The sequence below is a fragment of the Hevea brasiliensis genome, chromosome 6 (assembly GCF_030052815.1).
Source record: "Hevea brasiliensis isolate MT/VB/25A 57/8 chromosome 6, ASM3005281v1, whole genome shotgun sequence".
NCBI lineage: Eukaryota > Viridiplantae > Streptophyta > Magnoliopsida > Malpighiales > Euphorbiaceae > Hevea > Hevea brasiliensis.
This window is the reverse complement of record NC_079498.1, coordinates 62,240,600-62,245,517: the sequence shown is the minus strand read 5'-3', so window position 1 is coordinate 62,245,517 and position 4,918 is coordinate 62,240,600. Positions and strand designations below refer to the sequence as shown.

General features: G+C 34.5%; 1 non-coding gene across 1 annotated transcript; it reads left to right on the top strand.

The window, feature by feature from the left end:
* Window positions 1-4,575: 4,575 nt before the first annotated feature.
* LOC131181180 (small nucleolar RNA R71) lies at window positions 4,576-4,682 on the top strand. Its single transcript, XR_009149808.1, has one exon. It is a non-coding gene; the product is annotated as a small nucleolar RNA R71 (small nucleolar RNA).
* The last annotated feature ends 236 nt before the right edge of the window (window positions 4,683-4,918 follow it).

The following is a 4,918-nucleotide window of genomic DNA, read 5'->3' as shown; positions in this document are numbered from 1 at the left end:
TGTCCGGACAGCTAGGATGCTTAGAACTACACTTAGATATGGGTGAAGAGACATAAAATAATGAAATACAAGAAAAGAAAATACAAGAAAAACAAAGGAAAAATAATAGTAATGAAATGTAACCAAGTTAAACGAGTCGAGAACCATAGCGATGGGTAACCGCACTGGGAAGTTGCGGCGTGAACCGTTGACTAGCCCTAGACTACGGGGAACCCTGGAAAATATTTTTAAGACTTAAATAAACATCTATTGAAGTATAAATGTCATTAGAAATATCAAAGAAAAATTAATTAATTAGTACAAAGAAAAATGAGAAATCAAGAAAACGACAAAACTCGGTGTTATCGAAAAATCGAGAATGCAACCTGAATAGGGGCATTGTGATCAATTGACACCCCGAGTTGCCTTTTAACCTAAATGTCCATGAAAAATAAGTAGTATTACATTTTGAAAATTGAATAAAAATGAGATTAAAGATAAAATGTGATTAAGGGAAATTAAGGGGTGAAAATTGGGATAATTGAAAATTAATGATTAAACTATATTAAACTAAGTTAGTGGAGCATTAAGTGAGATATTAGTGGACACATATAAGCCAAAGTGGACAGAATTCAACTTCATCTTCAACCTCACTCCATTGCACCGAATTACTCCTCCCATAAAACCTCCATGGCCAAATGTTAACAGCTTCCATAACTCAAAACCTAAGGCTCACTTCATTAACTTTAATCCCCACATCACAAGGAAGAGATTGATGGTAATTTAAGGGGATTAGTTGAGGTTTGATCAAGCTCCAACAATAGGTAAGTGAGTGTTTTCAATTCTTGTTTTATTAAAAGTGTAACCAAGGTTGTGGGTAGTTGATTTATGGAAGAATTTTTGAAGTTTGATGTTTTAACGGAGATGTACATTTTGGCAGCCATGGAAATTTTGTATATGTAACTTGTTTTTACTTGTTTATGGTTGTCTAAGATGTTGTTATTAATGGCAACATGGATATGTGTATAATGGTTTGAATTCGGACATGTAAATTAGGTATGTCATGTGGTTAATTGTTGTAATTAGACTTAGAAAAATTCTGAGTTATAATGTATTTATTGAGAGTGGTTACAAGCTACCAAAATGACCAAAAATGTGAAGTAAAGTGTGTTAATGTTATGATACAAACTAGAATTGGCATGGAAGAATTAATTTGGTAAGTGTTGGATGTGTAATTGGCAAGGATAATCAATGTGTAGCAGGGCAGTATGTGTTTTGGCTTAGAACCTTAAGTGTGTGACTCCAATTGGTATGAGACCAATTGGAGGTGAAACGAGGCACAAAATATGCCAACTTTCATGAAGGAAGCTTACTAAAATTCTGCCTAGAAGGTGACTTGAAAAATGACCAAATCCAGATTAGTGACTTGAAAGCCTGAAAATTGACCATTTGGGCAGTAGTTAGTGTTTTGACCATAACTTACTCAAAACAGGTCCAATTGACCTGAAAGTTTTACCATGAATATTTGAGAGATATATCTACAATTCTTATGAAGACACCAAAGCCCAGAAATGGCCACAACTAAGCCAAATAGCTTGCATAAGTTTAGGTCCAAAAACTGGCTGAACCAAAAGTGACCTAAAAATGACCTAAAGTTACCATTTTGGTGCATTCTGTCCAACATCGCTAAATTGACCATAACTTGGTCTACACAACTCAGAATGACTTGATATTTTGCCCCACGTGCAATAAGACATAGATCTACAAGTTTGTAGTTTAGACCGAAACCCGAAAACTGAGGGAACTAGGTCGTCCGGCTAGGTTTAAATAGTACACTGAAATCCGAAAATTTGTAATAAAATGTAATATACTTGAAAGTGAATTTGGTAACATGTACTAACACTAAATAGCTATAAAATGTGATATATTGGTAACATTAGAATTGACTCACTTAGAGTGCATCAAGGGTCAACATTATAAGTTGACTAATGAAATGAATTAAAGGAAATAGTACCAAGAAAATTTAGATATTGGATTTTATGGTTGGAAACAAATTCATTGAATATTGAAACACTTTAAATTGTGTGTTTCAGTTGATAAGAATATTGAGAAGCATAAAGAACATTGAGTCAAGGCCTAAGAGCGACTCAAATTAGGTTTTTGCACAACTAGTTTTTAACTGATTTTGTTATGAATAGTTCATATGATTAAATGACATATTTTTCTTATGTATTATGTTTAACAAGCATTGGATTTAATTCAATGATTATTGAAATTATTATAGTATGTATGAATTTAGCTTTGTAAAATGGTATTTCCACAAGTATTAAGCATTGTTGTGAATTGAATAAATTATGTTTTTGGAAAATTGTGATAGAACATGTTTTGAATTGTGATGTGCAATTTGCATGGAAAAATGCAAATTTATGATTTGAATTGTGATGAGCATAAAAATTATTTGATATTGGAATTGATTTTGAATCGAATTGTATTGTGATTTATGCTCACTAAAAGGATTGTGATATTGTTTTACATCTCACTATAGATGCTTGACTAGGTTATTACCCATCTCTCTCATTTGTTGAGAAGACAAAGGAGTTAGTTGTGTTTTGATTACCATGGTACGTGCACAGGCTTAGATTCTCCTCTTATTAGAGGTTAGATCTAAGTTTTTTATGTTATGGCCCTTTCGGAAGATTCATTGTTGTGATGTGTACTGTGCACTGATTCGAACTCCCCGACCATAGGGAGTTAGAATCCGATTCGATCTCCCCGACCATAGGGAGTTAGAATCACCCCGAAGATGGCCCTCTCGGATTAGTCTTGCATAGTTAGTGAGATAAAGAATGGTTTTCGAGATAAAGAATGGTTTTTGAATAGTAAAGAATTGTGATTTCAATTATGAATTTATGCATAATTGATTTTGTTGGAATTACCTTAAATGGTTAGTTATGATTTGATAAATTGAATTTCGTGAATAAAGTCATTTTATACAAATGATTTATATTATTGGCAATGAATATTTTGAGTTTTGGAATTTGATGAGTATTCAGATTTTCAAATTATTTGCTGCAATTTTGCTAAGGTGTATTGAACTATGTTTTAAGTTATAGTTGTGCACCACTGAGTTCACCACTCAGCGATAGCTTTGTATGCTGTCGCAGGTGAAAAGAGCATAGAGCAATTGAGTAAGCTTCTTTGAAGAGATATTCAGATCAGCTCCAGGTTTACCCATGTACACAGGTTTTGATGTATGGATGTAATAATATGTATGTAAATTATTTGAGCAGTTGTATAAAAAATCTTGTAAAATATTTTAGTATGTAATTAAATGTAAATTATTGTAAAGATAAAATTGAGATTTCATTTACTTGTATAGTTTTGTAATATTAATTTTTGAGTCTTGTAATCAATGAAATGTTTCTTTTATGATGAGGTTGGTTTGAAAATGAAATGACTTGATTATTGAGATTGAGTTGTGAGATGAAATGAAGTTTATTGCAGTTGTATTTGAGAAAACATATGGGGAGTATTTTCCTTTTCAAGTTCGAAGAACTGTTTTTTCAAAATACAGTCGACACTTTACCGAAATTTTGAAAAAAATTTTATAACACCAGATTTTAATCGATGATTTAAATTTCAAAAAAATTGTTTTAAAATCCCTTGTAGTATATCTAATGGGTTATCGGTAAGCGAAGTACGGTAATTCATTAGGTGTACTACAGGATCATGTTACATCTTACAGAGGAGTAGGGTGTGACACTGGATTCAATGATCTTGTCATCCACATAAACTTCTACTTCTTTATGCATCATGTCATGAAAAAATGTGACCATGGCACATTGGTAAGTAGCCCCTGCATTCTTTAGCCCAAAGGGCATCACCCAGTAGCAAAAGACTCCCCACTGGGTGATGAAGGCAATCTTTTCTTTGTCATCATTGTCCATCAAAAACTGGTTATGCCCTGAGGCTCCGTCAATACATGAGCATCTCCCCAATCCTGTAGCATTGTCTAATACTACATCTATATGTGGGAGAGGAAAATCATCTTTTACACTCGCCTTATTGAGATCCCTGTAATCAGCGCATACCCTTACTTTGCCATCTTTCTTCGTTACGGGGACAACGTTAGCTACCCATTGGGTGGTTCCTCCATCCAAGGTTTTAAGCATTTGAATATGGATTGTTGGGTTGCCTCTAGTTGAAGTTTCCTACATTATTCACATAGTCATTTGTTCTGTGGAGGGTTCATTGAAATTGCTGTATTCTGAACTCATGTTTCCTCTTCCATAGTTGTCCTCATGTTGACTATTTGTACCAACTGCGTTGGCTTGCATTCTTTCGAGTCTCTTTGTGAGCTGATCAAATTGAGCATTTATCATGCTTATGGTGCCTACTTCCAGGACCCCTGCAGTTCTCTTTGCATTTCCTCTTTCATTTGACCACTCATAATTATGGTATGCAACCCTTTCTAGAAGTTTAAGTGCTTGTGTCATTGTTTTCTGCACTAGATCACCCTCTGCAGCTGAATCAACTGTGCTCCTTCTAGAGGGCAGTAATCCATTATAGAAATTTTGCACTAATAGCCAATCTTCTATGCCATGGTGTGGACATTTCCTCTGTAGGTCTTTATATCTTTCCCATGCATCATAGACTGATTCTACTTCCTTTTGTCTGAAGGTGTTAAGCTCAAGCCTCAGTTTTGCAGTCTTTGCAAGTGGAAAATACCTTACTAGAAAAGCTTGAGAGAGGTTTTCCCAAATGATGAACATTCCAGCTGGTTGAGAAAGTAAGCACTTCCTTGCTCTGTCTCGAAGGGAGAATGGGAATGCTCTGAGTCTTATTGCTTGATCAGACACTCCATTCATCTTGAATGTGTCATATAGGGCAAGAAAGCACTGGAGGTGATAATGTGGGTCTTCTGTTTGTAAACCTTCAA